General features: G+C 48.3%; 1 protein-coding gene across 2 annotated transcripts in view; it reads right to left on the bottom strand.

The window, feature by feature from the left end:
* The window catches only part of B4GALT4 (beta-1,4-galactosyltransferase 4), a 60,265-nt gene extending 44,378 nt beyond the window's left edge, over positions 1–15,887 (bottom strand). Inside the window, exon 1 of one of the 2 annotated variants that reach the window (XM_075905862.1) lies at positions 15,738–15,887. The gene's annotated coding sequence lies outside the window, so the exon portion shown is untranslated. Of the gene's footprint in view, positions 1–9,763; positions 9,940–15,737 lie in introns of those variants that run through there. The other variant, XM_075905865.1, reaches the window with a different exon arrangement.
* Between the last annotated feature and the right edge of the window lie 209 nt (positions 15,888–16,096).

Genomic DNA, 16,096 nt, shown 5'->3' with positions numbered 1-16,096 from the left:
TATATCAATATCCTCCTTTAAACTTAGGCACTCTAGTTCAGTGTTTCTCAACTGGTGGTACAAATACCCTTAGGGGTACTTGAGAGAAGTCTGGGGGGGGGGGGGTGTTACATCAACACAACTGAAATTTGGAGAAAACAGAATTTTTGTTTTAAGTTGTACAGCGCTTTCTTATTTTTGTACTTTTTACACCCCAAAATATTGTCCGGCAGTCTACAATTAAGTTGTTTAAACAAATGTGTTGCAATGGTAGAAAAAAATTGTGTGTGTCTGAAAACTGCAGGTACTGTAGGTAATTATAATTTTTTTTAAAAAGGGGTACTTTATAAAAAAAATTGAGAAACTCTGCTCTAGTTCACCCATTTTATTATTTAGACTTCTAGCATTTGTGTACAACCACTTTAAAAATCTGTCACTATTTATCTCTGCCATTTCCTGATGTGTTAGACTCTTTTTCTTTTGATTGTGTCTCATCTGATCTGACCCATACTTCCATCCTCTCCTCCTGACTAGAATGTCGTAGTGCATCCTTATTAATAGACCCTCCTGTAAGAGACGTCTCTTTCTGATTCATGTGCTCCTCCGTACCGGTCGGCTTTCCCCCAGCCCTGAGTTTAAAAACTGCTCTACGACCTTTTTAATGTTAAATGCCAGCAGTCTGGCTCCATTTTGGTAGATCTTGGTGCCTCTGACAGGTGATTCTGACTGGTTTGGCCAAGAGGCTATCAAATGCCGGCACTTCAGCTTCCTCTCCCCGCAACTACTGTGCAGCTCCTGCCCTTTGCCTTGAAGCTTTCCACCCACCCCCAGCTTGCTGGGCAGGGCAGGGAAGGAAGAGGAGGGGCGCTGATGTCATGGTGCCCCCTCTCCCAACCTGTATTCTATCTCCACAGAATGGAGCGGGAGGTGGGGCATAACAGGGCTCGTTTGGATTTGGGGGGGCTCAGGAGGGAGTTTGCTGGCTGCTTTTGGGAATGGTGCAGGGCCAGGGCAGGGGTGAGACTGCCTTAGCCCCACTGCACCACCTGTTGTGAGCATTGTCCAGCTAGAGCCTGCCTCCTGAACCCCTGTTCCAGTCATAAACCCGCTCCTGCACGCTTAGCCCTGAGCTCCCCCAGACCCAAACTCCCTTACAGAGCCTGTACCCTGAACCCTCTACTGCACCCCAACCCACTGCCCCAGGCTCAGCTCAGAGCAACCCCAAATCCCTTAACTCAAGAGCAGAGCTTGCACTCCAAACCTCTGCCCCTGCCTGATGAAAAGGGAGAAAGGATGGGAGAGGGAGGAAGGATGGAGCGAGCAGGGGCAGGGCCTTGGAGAAAGGGCACAAAGGAGGTAGGGCAACGGTATTTGGGTTTCAGGTAGATTCTGGATTGCACTTAAATTCAAAAAAGTGATCTTGTGTTTAAAAGAGTTGGAGATCACTGCTGTATAGGTTCCCCCTATCCCAAAAGTTTCCCCAGTTCCTAATAAATCTAAACCCCTCCTCTCTACAACATCATCTCATCCATGCATTAAGATTCTGAAGCTCTACCTGGCCCTGCGTGTGGAGCTGGAAGCATTTCAGAGAACGCCACCATAGCGGTCCTGGAATTCAATCTCCTTCCTAGCAGCCTAAATTAGGCCTCCAGAACCTCTCTCTTACCCTTCCCTATGTCATTTGTACCTACATGTACCACAACCACCGGCTCCTCCCCAGCACTACACATAAGTCTATCTACATCTGTCAAGAGAGCTGCAACCTTTGCACCAGGCAGACAAGTCACCATATGGTTCTCCCGATCATCACAAACCCAGCTGTCTATGTTTCTAATGATTGAATCCCCCATTACTAACACCTGCCTTTTCCTAATGACTGGAGTTCTCCTCTGGAGATGTATTCTCAGTGCGAGAGGATACAATAATATCCTCTGGAAGGAAGGTCCCAACTATGGATCATTTCCCTCTGCTTCAGTTGACTATTCTCCTTCCCTGAGCCTTTCATCCTCCTTAACAGCACAGGGGCTGTCTGACCAGAGGTGGGACAATTCTACAGTGTCCCAGAAAGCCTCATCTACGTACCTCTCGACCTCCCTTAGCTCCTCCAATTCAGCTACCCTGGCCTCCAAAGCCTGTATGCAATCTCTGAGGGCCAGGAGCTCCTTGCACCAAATGCACACATACACCACCCGCCCATAGGACAGGTAATCATACATGCTACACTGGCTGCAATAAACAGGATAGCCCCCACTCTGCTGCTGGGCTTCTGCCTGCTTTCTCTCCTACAGCTAATTAGGTTATTGATAGGGTTAGTAACACTTTAACTCCATCTCTCATCTCTTTCCCCTCCTCCCATCTGTTTGTGCCTTTATTCTTTGTTCACACATATTAGTAAGAGTATAAAAATATCAAAAATTAACTGGGCAAACAAGACTCAAATTCTATTTCAAGCAAATATACAGGCCTGAATATTACTAACACTTCTAACAGTGCAAAATTTATGAAATAATGCCAAAATTAAAGCCACTTTCTGCTGACAATAAAATAAGAAAGACAGTATTATTTCTAAAGATATGCTGCCTGTCTCTACTTCACAGCAGAGCTTCTGCCTAGAACTTCCGCTAGCCTATGTATTATGGGATTTGAAGATATAGTTCACAGAATTTGCATTAGCCGCAACAGTGGCAGCTACAGATCTTGTCTGCCACTCATAACTCTGAAAATGGTATGAAGGTGGTGGCCACTGGCACTACATGTGACTGAGTGATGAAAGGGTGACAGTTACAGCAGACGGCAAAGCCACTGCCCTTCTTCCCTTGCAGGTTTATGAAATTACACTGTTTGATGCCTTTTGGGATTCTTGTGAGACTCATGAGTCCCATGCTCAAGCACCCTCCTCTGTTTGGCTCCCAGTCCTACTCTGGTTATGCTCTACTGCAGGTCTGTAACAATTATGTGCTGTGGCTCTGTTTAATTGGTGTCCAAGGTGGTGACCCTGCAGACGGTACTGTGGTGAAGGTGCCATTGCATTGTTTAGAGCATGAAGTATTATTCACACCCATATATTCACATCATCAGACCTACTGGCAAGAGCACCTCCGGATCCTGCCACAGAATTACCAGACCATCTCCTGAGCCAGTAAATCTTGACAGACTCCCTGGTCTGGAATAAAATCAAAGACAAGTAACACTTCTTGTTCATTTCATAGTCACCTGAACCATGTGCCAAGTGAACAATATGTAAGCAGAACCACTTTGTGCTTCCTTGTGGGAAACAGTTCAGCAGCTGCCTTTTCTAAGGCTGGGATTCATGGGCTCCTAGGTAGGCATCTACTGAATTCTGGCTCTGAAGTTCATTCTAATCGGCTCAAACCCTTCATCTTCACAACCAAATGGTCTTGATGTCCAACATTGCTTTAGAATAGAGGGGAAAATGACTACTCACCTTCTCATAACTTGTTCTTCGACACGTATTGTTCTTGTCCATTCCAATCAAGCGTGTGTCCACACACATGCAAGGCTAATGGAAGATTTTCCCCTAGAAGGTAGCTGCAGGGTTGTCCTAGGCCCCCCTGGAGTCATGCCCTTATGTTGCCCTATATAGGGCCCTGCCAAATGGCCAATTTCTCAGTTCCTCTTTGCTGCTACTCCAACTGAGGGGTTAGGAGGGAACATGTTGGAATGGACATGAACAACACATCTTGAAGAATAAAAGTTATGAGAAGGTGAGTAACCATATTTTTCTTTACAGTTTTCTCTAATTTGGCAAATGAAAATTAATGTTGATAAATATAAAGTAATGCACACTGGAAAAAATAATCTCAATCATACATACAAAATAATGGGAACTAATTTAGCTACAACTACTCAAGAAAAAGATACTGGAGTCATTGTGGATAGTTCTCTGAAAATATCCACTCAGTGTGTAGCAGCAGTCAAAAAAGCAAGCAGAATGTTAGAAATCATTTAAAAAGGATAGAGAATAAGACAGAGAATATCTTTTTGCCGCTATATAAAACCACGGTACACCCACATCTTGAATACTGCATACAGATGTGGTCTCCTCATCTCAAAAAAGATATATTGGCATTGGAAATGGTTCAGAAAAGGGCAACACAGATGATTAGGGGTTTGGAATGGGTCCCATATGAAGAGAGGCTAAAGAGACTGGGACTTTTCATCTTCGAAAAAGAGAGACTAAGGAAGCATTTGACAGAGTTCTATAAAATCATAACTGGTGAGGAAAAGTGACTAAGGAAAAGTTATTTACTTGTTCCCATAACATAAGACCTAGGGGGTCACCAAATGAAATTAATAGGTAGCAGGTTTAAAACAAACAAAAGGAAGTTTTTCTTTATCAGAGCACAATCAACCTGTGAACTCCTTGCCAGAGGATATTGTGAAGACCAGGACTTTAACAGGGTTCAAAAAAGAGCTAGATAAATTCATGGAGGTTAGGTCCAACAATGGCTATTAGCCAGGATGGGCAGGAATGGTGTTTTTAGCCCTGTTTGTCAAAGCCTGGTAATGGATAACAAGGGAGGGATGACTTGATGATTACCTGTTCTGTTCACTTCCTCTGGGGCCTTCTAAGAGAGGCAGAGCAGAAAGCATGTCACCAAAGGTAATCCCATCAGTCTGGAAAGGACTAGATTGAGGTCCCAGGCCGAGATGGGTTGGCAAACATGAGGGTACAGTATCTCGAGTTCTTTCAGGAATCAATTAACCATTGGGCTTGCAAACACCAAGTGGCCCAATGCAGCTGGATGGAATACCTATATGGTTAAGTGAACTCTTACTGATAAGGCTGACAGATCTTAAAAGAGGTAGTCTAGAATCAGTGACACAGAGGCCAAAGTCGGGGACAAGCTGTGTTGTACCAACTAGATGGAAATCCTCTATGAGGGTCACCTACCACAACAAGTGGAAGAGGTTTTCAGACTGCCAAGAAGGATTTGTCTGAGCTGGTCAGAGCAGGAAAGCTTCACTGGATTTAGCCAGGGAGCTTCCATGCTGTGAGGTGCAATAACTCAAGATATGAGTGCTGGAAACTACTGTGGTCCTGTGTCAAGAGGTCTGGGAAAGGGGCAAGGTGACTGGAGCCTCTAGAAGGGATATGTACTAGTTCTGATGGGGCCAAGCTGGTGCTATCAATATGACCTGAGCTTGTTCCCTCCAAATCTTGAGGAGTACCTTGAGAATAAGCAGTATGGGCAAAGAGGCGAATAGGAGATGACCTCCCTGAGGGAAGAGAAACACATCTGCGCTGGAGCCTAGGCTATGGTTCTGGAAGAAGCCGAACTACTAGTACGTCCTGTTGTGACACCTGGCAAATAGGTCCATCTGGAGAAAGCCTCATTTTTGGAAGTTTACATTCGCAATATCTGGGTGCAGAGACCACTTGTAGTCCTGAAATGACCTGCTGAGATTGTCTGCCAGCTTGCTCTGTACTCTGGGGAGGTATGATGCTTGCAGGTGTATGGAATGTTCTACACAGAAGTCCTATACAAGGGTTTCCCTGCACAGGAGAAAGTAGTGTGCACCACCCTGTATGATACTGTAGAACATTGCTGTTGTATTGTCCATCATACTGGATACACAATGATCTGTTAAATATGCCCAGAAGCTAGGTGGACCACCTTCTGACATTGATGTGGAGAGGGAGGTCAGCCTGAGACCAGAGACGTCGAGTCTTGAAGTCCCCCAGATAAGCTCTCCATCCCAACTCTGAAACTTCTGTCACTAGGGACAGAGATAGTTGTGGAGCCACAAAGGGGATCCCTGAGAAGACCATCTGTGGGGACTGGTCACCACCAGAGGGAGTCAAGCACTGGGCAGGGCAGGGTCATAATCCTGTCCAACCTGTCTCAGGCTGGGCAATACCCTGATGCCAGACATGACTGAAGGGGGTCTAAGCCTGAGTCTGGTGTGGTTGTCACATACAACTATGTGACCCAGAAGATTTAGACACTTCTTTACCATGGTGGTGGGAAACTGACTGAGATCCTGAATAATATCAGTCATAGCCTGAAATCTTGTTCCAGCAAGTATGCCTTAGCTTGGCTTGAGTCCAGTACCACTCCTATAAGCTGTATCCTCTAGACCAGGGGTCTCCAAACTACGGCCCGCAGGCCGGATGCGGCCCGCGAGGCCCTCTCATCCGGCCCGTGGAGACCTTTTTGTCTACGGAAAAAAAATTACGGAAATTTACGTGTATCCTGCCAAGATCAGCCGCCGCTTACGTGGACGTTATGTTTTTACCGAATTAAAATAGAGGCATGCAGTAGTGCATTATGTTTTCCAACCGGTCATTACATTGCAAAACCTTATTCGCTGAACCTAAATTTTCTGAACCTAAAACTAAAAGGAGAGCAAAATCTAGTTTCTGATCTATACACCCACCTAAAGGCCTTCAGATCCAAACTTGTCTTGTTTTTGGAACAAGTACAGGCCAACAACTTGACGCACTTTCAGCAGTGCAAGGTCTTCATGGCTGAAGCAACAGCTGAGTTCCCCACGTCATTTGCATGCGAGATCATCAAAGACCTCCAGCTGCAGTTTCAGCAGCGGTTTTCTGACTTGGATTCAAAGGCAGAAGAAGTGAGATTGTTTCAAAACCCATTTGAAGAAGATGTGGCCAGTTGCCCAGATGAACTGCAGCTGGAAGTCATTGAGTTGCAAGCAAATGACCTCCTTAGGGACAAGTTCAAAATAGGACTGGTGGGTTTTTACCAGTTTTTGCCCAAGGAAGACTTTCCTAATGTCAAAACTTTTGCATCAAGGTACCTTTCAATCTTTGGAACAACATACCTGTGTGAACAAACATTTTCAAGAATGAAATACGTGACGAACAATTTGAGAACAAACTTGTCCGATGATAATCTCAGGTCACTGTTGATGTTAGGGACAACAAATCTAAAGCCAGAAATGTCTGCTATTTTGGCATCCAGGAAACAATTTCACCATTCACACTAATACAGGTGTTCATGTGTAGTGTATCAATGTGTTATTAAATAATAACTGAATAAAATAATATTAAATAAATAATTAAAAACAACATCCATGTTTTGATTGTTTTTTATTTGGACCTCAAGTGTGTAGTCGGCCCCCGAACTGCTGTTTGATAGTTAATGCAGCCCTCGGGCTGAAAAGTTTGGAGACCCCTGCTCTAGACAAAGGACAGAATGGATTTCACTTCACTTATAAGGAAACCAAGATTGTCAAAGTTGGCTCTGATGAATTTGAGTTGAGCTTCTCCATGGATCCTGGAGGAGGCCTGATCAGCCAGTTGTCAAGGTAGCAGAAGGTCTGTACCTAGTGCCTGCATAAGAATGCAGGGACGACTACCAAGCATTTTGTGTAGTCCCAAGGTGCTACTGATAGGACGAATGGGAGGACTGTAAACAAGTAGTGAATATTGTACACCACAAAGCTGAGGCTGGGTGACTACAATATGGAAATGTGCATCCTTCAAGCTGAGGATGGCATACCAGTCTGCTGGATCCAGAGAAGGAATGATGCAGGCCAGAGAGACCTTACAGAGCTTCTTCCCAAACATGCTGAGTTCTCACAGATCTAGAATGGGCCTGAGGCCACATCTGGCCTTTGGTATTAGGAAATACCAGGAATAAAACCCCTCTCCCCGGTGCTCCTGAGGAACCTCCTCCACTGGTCACAGAGACAGGAGGGAATGCACTTCCTGAATAAGGAGTTGTTTGTGACAAGAGTCCCTCTTCCGGGAAGGAAGGTGCAGGACTGAATGAAGTATCCCTCACTATCATGCAAAGTACCCAGTGGTCTGAAGTGATATGGGCAGGACTCGACAAATGCACTCGCCCGCAGTGAGTGGAATTTTCCAACTGGTGAGTGCAGAGGCAGACTTGCCCGGTGGGCCGTTGTGACAGGCTGGCCGAAGCCCGCACCACAGGCGGCGTGGCCCCATCCGATCCACCAGCCGGCGGAGGAACACAGCACCGCTGGGAAGGGGGAAGTGTGGCGATTCTTCCCACCGGGCTGCCTGAGTGCAGCTCCGGAGCGAGGAGGTGGGGCGGGAGGCCAGGACGCTGGCGTGACCTGGCCCCCTGAGTTTTAAGGGCCATGGCAGCTCGGCTCTGGCCGCGTGTCCCTGAGAGCTGGCTGTGGCGCGCGGCACAGCCAGGGCCCGCCCTGCCAGCTCCAGTCCTGCCACGGCCCCAGCCCCCCTTTGTCTCCGCGCCGCCCGTTCCCCACGCCTCCCCTGCATCCTGGACCTCCTGCTCTCCCTTTTCCCTGCGACCCTTTGGCTCTGCGCCACCCTTACACCCCGTACCCTGCTCCCCCCGATCCCTGCCCCCCCAGCTCTGTGCTGCCCATTTCCTGCACTGCCCCTAGACCCCGATCCCTCTGCCCCTCCTGTTCCCCGCGTCCCATTCCCCGTGCCTCCACCACACCCTGCTACCCCTGATCCCTGCATCCCTCTGGCTCTGTGCCTCCCATTCCCCGCACCACCCCCGTACTCCCCCACTGTTCCCTACACCCCTCTGGCTCTATGCTGTTCCTGCACTCTGCTCCCCTGTGGGTCGGGAGTGAAGGGTGCTTGCTCATAGGGAGGGGCTGATCACAGGGTATGTGTTGCTCTGCTGTCGTTTGTAACCCCAACTCTAATGCTATAGCTGGAAGACAACAAATGGTCTGGCTCAGCAGGACAGGGTGGTGGATGAGGTGCTCCAGAGAGCAAGTAGAGGCTCAGTGGTATTTCAGCACATCAAGTGACAGTCTCAAGGAGATCTTTGTGATAGAATCCATTACACAGCACTATAACCAACTTGAGCTCCATGGGAAAATATGAGGTAAAACTATTATCCACATTTAAATGGTCCACACATGCTGTAGTAAAGACCCAAGTAAAGAAGAACTCTTGGAACAGTGGTTATCAGAATTGTGCAGTTATAATTCAACATTTGTACTCGAACTGAATCTCCTAAGTAGAAACAGGATTATTGCCAAGGGCAGAATGGACAGACAAAATAGCATTCTGGCCCACAACTTCCAAGAACAAAGTAATCTCTCAGGCAACACAGTAGAAATATCAGTTTACAGTGTCTGTTTATCATGCAGCACAGAACAAGCTCCTGAGTTCTGTAAATGCTTATTTCAGCCCCCTTCTCACAGATTTTTCAGGTCAATACATTTTTGGCTTTTTTAGCAAACCATAATTTGTGTCACTGCTTTAGAACACTTCCTTACACTCTAGGCTTAAATTTCCTCCCCACATTTTCCTAAAGAGAATCTTTTCAACCAACCTTTTCAGTATGCACCCAGAAACAATGAATTCACTGGCTCTTAAGCTTCCACAAAGCCCCCTCGTTCCCACTCCTTTTATCTTTTCAAACCAAATGAAAGCAAACACATTAAATCTAAAAAACAACAAATGTCTGGTAGCACTTTATAGACTAACAAAACATGTAGATACTATCCTTCCTATCTAATTGCTATCCTAAGATCCTTATCTGCTTCTTTTAACTATCCAATCTTTAGGGGCTTATAGGTTACCAGTTCCGCCTACTTGTTTTTCCCTTTGATACTTTCATACCCTCGTCTCCTTGTTTCCCACTCCCTTCCTTTTTTTTCCTCCCCCGCTTCCCTTCTCCCCTATTTATTTTGGGTCTGCACATCCTAAACTCAAAACTCCAGTCATCTGAAGAAGTGGGCTGTGCCCATGAAAGTTCATGATACCATTTGATGTTTATCCTGTACAGACTAACTTAGCTACCCCCTGAAGCTTCCAAACATTAAATCTACTTACTGCTACTGCTGCCTTTCCCATAGAGAAGTCACTCTGCGCAGTTATGGAGATTCTTGTGTGAATGGCAGACGCTTCTCAGCCATAAAACCCAACAAAGAGACTGTTGTTGCCTCACACATACAAGGATAGAGTCAACTCAACACTGCAGTCAACACTTTCAGCTTTTTTCCACCCCACTAGCCACGCCCTCAGCCCTTCCTACATGCTCCTCCTCCCTGCCCTCCCCTTCTTTCTGAGTAGGCAGAGAGCCTCTCTTAATCTTTCAAAGCTCACAGCAGTCTATCCTGGAGGAGTTCACACATATGCACTAGGGCAGCATATCGAAGACCCTTCCACAAAACAAATAATCAACAACAATAATAATAATAGTAAGGTGTCAGAAGGATTAAGAGCCTTAGAAACACAAAAGATTTTCAGCTGAGCTCTCATAGCTTTATGGAGATTCTTCAGGTATAGCTTCTATCATGCTTAATCTGCCTACCACCATCTTCCAAGCACTCCTCCCCAGCTATGCCCACAGACCATTACACTGTTGCTATGTCCTGAGAAGTGCACTTCTTACAGCTCAGTATCAGCTAGTCCAGGGGTTCCCAAACTTTTTGACACGGGGACCAGTAAATCCATTCACGAGCTTTTGGAGGACCGGTAACATTCATTTGCATATTTGCATATTGATTAAACAAATGATGACTATTCAGATAAGTTGTTTCTGGTCCTCCCAAAGCCCCCAGTGCCAGCTTTAGCAAAGCTTTTGATATGGTCACCCACAATATTCTTGCCAGCAAGTTAAGGGAATATGGATTGGATAAATAGACTGTAAGGGTGTGTCTAGACTACATGCCTCCGTCGACGGAGGCATGTAGATTAGCCAGATCGGCAGAGGGAAATGAAGCCGCGATTAAAATAATCGCGGCTTCATTTAAATTTAAATGGCTGCCCCGCTCTGCCGATCAGCTGTTTGTCGGCAGATCGGGGCAGTCTGGATGCGCCGCGCCGACAAAGAAGCCTTTCTTGATCGGCACAGGTAAACCTGGTTTCACGAGGCATACCTGTGCCGATCAAGAAAGGCTTCTTTGTCGGCGCGGCGTGTCCAGACTGCCCCGATCTGCCGACAAACAGCTGATCGGCAGAGCGGGGCAGCCATTTAAATTTAAATGAAGCCGCGATTATTTTAATCGCGGCTTCATTTCCCTCTGCCGATCTGGCTAATCTACATGCCTCCGTCGATGGAGGCATGTAGTTTAGACGTACCCTAAGATGGATAGAAAGCTGGCTAGACCAAGGTTTCCCAAACTTTTTACTTTAGTTGGAACCCGTTTTTTTTTCAGTACTGTTTTTTGCAGCCCAAAAATATAAACACAGATTAAAAAATAATTTAAAAATGAATAAATTTTCAGTGTTTCACCCGGCTGCATCCTCCGCCCAGCCTGTGCCAGGGCTTGGAGGACCCGGTGCCACATGGGCACTCCAGGAGGTGGGAGCAGGAGCAAATTGGGGGTAGGGTATCTGGCTAGAAAGGGAGGGTGCAAGAAGGGATAGGGTTGCCAGGTGTCCAGTTTTGTACTGGACAGTCCGGTATTTGAGGTTTCTGTCCGGGAAACATATTGAGAAAATACCGGACATATAAAATGTCCGGTATTTTCTAATTAGGTAAGTTTTATTATTATTAGGTGTATCAGTCCGTAGCTGCGAACTGCCTGGCTGGTAGATGTGCTTACGCTGCATGAGTGTGTCTACCAGCCAGGCAGTTCACAGCTACTTGAAGGAGGGCATGGGGGGAGGACAAAATGGAATCTCCGGGGCTGGAATCACTCGTGTGCCCAGGTCTGCATGCGCCTGGCTCAGTCCTGCTTCCCGCCAGCCAATTTGCAGAGGTAGGAAGAGGTGGGATGGAGATGGAGCAAAGCTGGAAGCTTGGAGGAAAGAATGGAGCAGGGACAGGGCAGGAAGAGTTGGGACAAGACGGAGCAGGAGCAGGTAGGGCAAAGGCTTGCTTGAGAGAAGGGGAATGGGGATTATACCCGGACCCAAAACCCTCTAGAGACAATCTTGCTAGACAGCTATGCGCTATCTGTTTGGATCCTGCCCACATGCATTAACAGTTTGTTAGTAAGCTTTGATTTAGCCCAGGCCTCAGAAAAGTGGCTGCAGGGCAGTTTCTCTTTAAAAACTAAAGGAAAAAATATGTAGCACTTTAAAGACTAACAAGATAGTTTATTAGGTGATGAGCTTTCGTGGGCCAGACCCACTTCTCTTTCAGAATATGATCTGAAGAATTGGCATGACCATATATAACAAAGGAATACAATGAAGAAAGTGAACACATTATAAACTAACAAATCAGACTTTAAAACAGAAGGTGGGGCAAGGAAGAAGGAAGGAGGAAAAAGTTTATTGTCAGTCAATGAGTGGCTAATCTGGAATCATAGAATAATAGAACCATCGAGCTGGAAGAGACCTCAGGAGGTCATCAAGTCCAGCTCCCTGCTCTAGGCAGGACCAATTCCAACTACATCGAGTTACTAGGACTATCAATAGGTGGGGAAGCTGTCTTTGTAATGTGTAAGAAATTAGCTAAATAACAGCATAGAACACGGAGAGCCGGGACCTGTGGCTGTAAAGAAACTTCATGGGACTGCAGGAAACTTTGTTTGTTCAAAAACTCCTCCTAAATAGTAAGAGCTAGGACCACCAAATTTGGTAGGCAGCTTCCTTTTATCATAAGTTAAAGCAAGGTCAGGCTTTGGTTGTGCCTGGACAATGGGATGTGTGTAGAATGCGACTGTTTTGCATAAAATGGAAAGGTAAGGGTGTGATAGCAGTGACAGTTATACTCACAAATGAGCAGGGGCGGCCCATGCCTATAGGCAAACTAGGCAGCCGCCTAGGGCGCCAAGTTACATGGGGTGCCAAATTCCAAACCCTGCCCCTTCCATTTCCCCTTTCCTTTCCTGTGCCTTACCTGGAGCACGGCTTCCCTGCAGGCAGGAGGGGGGTAAGTCCTGGGAGAGGCAGCGCGAAGGGGGTTTTCCAGTGCCCCGGGGGAGGAGGAATGCGGGGGGGGGGGGGGGGGAGTCAGCCCTGGGAGAGGAGGAACGCGGGGGGGAGGGTCAGCCCCGGGAGAGGAGGAATGCAGGGGGGTTTCCCCTGTGCCGCAGCGGGGGAGTCGGCCCCAGGGGAGGAGGAACGCGGGGGGGGTTCCCCTGCCCCGCGGGAGGGGGGGGGGGGTCAGCCCTGGGAGAGGTGCATGCTGGCTTCTCTCAGGGGAGGTGGGATCTTGGGAGGAGGCGGGTGCAGGGGACTCTCTCCCCGGCCCGGCACCCTGTTACTCCCAGCCCCCGAACTCCATCCCCAGCCCCTCAGCCACCAGCCCCAGAACTCCATCCCCGGCCCCTGGTCCCAGAATTCCATCCCCAGCCCCTCGGCCCCCAGCCAACAGAACTCCATCCCCAGCCCCCCTCTCCCCAGCACAGAACCAAAACCCTCAGTTGATATCTGCCCTTGGGGTTGGGGGAGGGCGGGACGCCAACTGCATGGTTCCCCTAGGGCACCAGTTGCTGGCAGCTAGTCTAGGGCCACCCCTGCGAATGAGCACAGAGGGGCTACAAGGAGGAAAGGCTGCAGCCGGCGACACTGCCTCCATGGTCTTGGGCAGACTGGAGGGAGCAGCTGCCCCCTATGCTGCATGCTGTCCTCTCCCCCAAATCAGCTGCAGATGGGGGGGGGGGGAAACTGTGCAGCATCCCGCTGTTGAAGGCTGGCCCCAGGGAGACACGGATGGGAGGCCTGCACAGCCCCCAGCAATGCCAGGTAAGTCTTCTAGTAAATTTATAAACTAGAAAGAGAGAGAAGAGATACTGGAAAACAATGTGAAAGTCTTACGTATTTTTAAAATCTCAGTTTGAGAGCATCATGGAAGAAGGGATTTAAGAATGATTCAATGAGAGTAGGTTTGCCACTTCAACGTTGTGAGGATATTTCGTGTATAAGCAGCAGCTTGGAAAACAGACCAAGATAGGAGTCTCCACCCAACTTTTACTCTACTCTGAAGGAGTATGAGACAAAACTGGGACCCTAGTACCTGTCATTGTATCTGTGCCTATCCTAACTCCAAATCAGGAATCCTATTCATGCTCCAGGAATTCAACATGCTCCAGGAACCACTACTTTCTCAGGATGGAAGAGAGAGCACACTAGGACAAACACTTCAGAAGAGGTAATGAACTGGGACCTCCTTAAGGGGCACCTTAGGCAGCCTTCAAAGTAGGGATTTGATAGCGTAGGGCTGTGTCTAGACTGGCCACTTTTTCCGGAAAATTAAAAGCATTTCCGGAAAATCATGCCAGAATAGCCTAGGTGTTTAAATGCTTAACAGATTAACTTGAAACCATTGGTTAACCTTCACCTTTACACCCATCCCTCTGCCTCTGAAAGGCTGCCAATCCCTCACTTAAGCACGTGTATAATTTGACCGTTTAACCAGTGAGGCCATGAGAAAAAACACAGAATGAAGCTGTATACTTGTTTAAGAGCTTGCTGGATCAGAATCAAATTAATGTATTAGTTAATGCCATACTTGAATTCAGTGGCACTCCCTAAAGACACAAAAGTCAATCTAGGCTCACCCAACTGCCAGATAAGAGCCAATACTAGTAAATTACTTTGACTATGCTGAACATTCAAATGTTAGTCACTATTAAACAAGTTTCCCTACTATTTTGCTAATAACTTAATAGAATTTCAGAGGGTGCACTTTTCATTTTTTTAATTTTGTTGCTTTACTTGTTTTGCATTTCTTTTGAGACAGGGAAATATCAGTGAAACATTTCGTTTTTGCTTACAGCTACCTTTCTTTTCCCATTGTTGCAACATAGGAATTGTCTTTATGCATATATTACAGTGGATTGTTTATTTGTCTCCATAAGAATTCTTTAATTCATAGAAACATTTATACCGGTGATATTCAGACTGAAATTAATGAGCCATTAAGTGGCTCTTTAACGTGATTCCTGGTGCGCTTTGCAGAATATAGTAAAAACACCGTGGCTGTGTCTAGACTGGAAAGTTTTTCCACAAAAGCGGCCACTTTTGCGGACAAACTTACCAGCTGTCTACACTGGCCGCTTTGAATTTGCGCAAGACCACTGACGATCTAATGTAAGATTGTCAGTGTTCTTCCGCAAATACAATGACTCTCCCGTTCGGGAAAAAGCCCTCTTGCACAAAATCTTTTGTGCAAGAGGGCCAGTGTAGACAGCTGAGAACCGTTTTGCACAAAAAATCCCCGATGGCGAAAATGGCAATCGGGGCTTTCTTGCACAAAACTGCGTCTAGATTGGCACGGACGCTTTTCCGTAAAAAGTGCTTGCGCAGGAAAGTGTCCGTGCCAATCTAGATGCTCTGTTCCAAAAATGCTTTTAACAGAAAACTTTTCCGTTAAAAGTATTTCCGGAAAATCATGCCAGTCTAAACGTAGCCTAGGAGTATCATGCTGGGCAGGAGCTGGTAGAGAGGGACGCACATCCACGCCCTCTCAGGAGCATCCTCTCTCCTGAGAGTTGCAATGTGGCAGCCCTGCCGCCAGTCACAGAGGGGCCGAACCCAGTGAAGCGCCCCAACGCCGGAACAGACGCCCCTGGGCGTTTCCCCGCTAGCAATTCAGAGGGAGGCAAACCGGTGTCACGGGGAGGGCAAAGCACCGCCGCTCCCCCTCCCCAGCGCAGGCAGGCAGCGGGCTCTGGCTCCCCACGCGCTGCTGCAGCTGCCGCGCGCCTGCTGGCTGAGCGTAACGCCCGCCGGGGGGAGGGGCGCTATTGCCGGTGGCCCCGCCCCCTGCCCTGGGCTGCGGCCCGTTACTCAGCTCGCGCCGGGCGGTTGGTCGCTCCTTGGGGCCGGGCCGTGCCCGGGAAGCTGCGGGGCTGTGACCTCCCCCCGCTTTAGAGCCCCGGGGAGGGGGGGGGGGGTTTCTACTCACCTGCCCCCACAGCGGGGTCGGCACCAAGCCGCGTCCTTCGCCGCCAACCATAGAGACGAGGGCAGAGCGGCCGCCTCCCACCACAGAGAGCCCGGCGGCGGGGTAGAGAGACCCCTCCCCTCCGAACACACACCTACCGCCCCCCGCCCCTGCGCCTCCCTCCCCCTCCCCCCGCGGCCTTGGGCGGCGGGAACCCCCGATCCGCACGCGCCGCCCCCAGTCCACCCCTCGCTCGCGGACAGGCCCCTCCCGCGCGCGTGCACCGAGCCCCTCCCCCGCCTCTTCCCGGCCCCTCAGCCTGGTGGCATCCCGCCCGGCCGCCCTCACGCGCCTGTCTCCTCCCGCGGGGCCACCCTCGC

This window comes from Pelodiscus sinensis, chromosome 1 (genome assembly GCF_049634645.1).
Source record: "Pelodiscus sinensis isolate JC-2024 chromosome 1, ASM4963464v1, whole genome shotgun sequence".
Lineage (NCBI taxonomy): Eukaryota > Metazoa > Chordata > Testudines > Trionychidae > Pelodiscus > Pelodiscus sinensis.
Note: the sequence above shows the minus strand (reverse complement) of the source record. Positions and strands in the feature narration are given on the sequence as shown.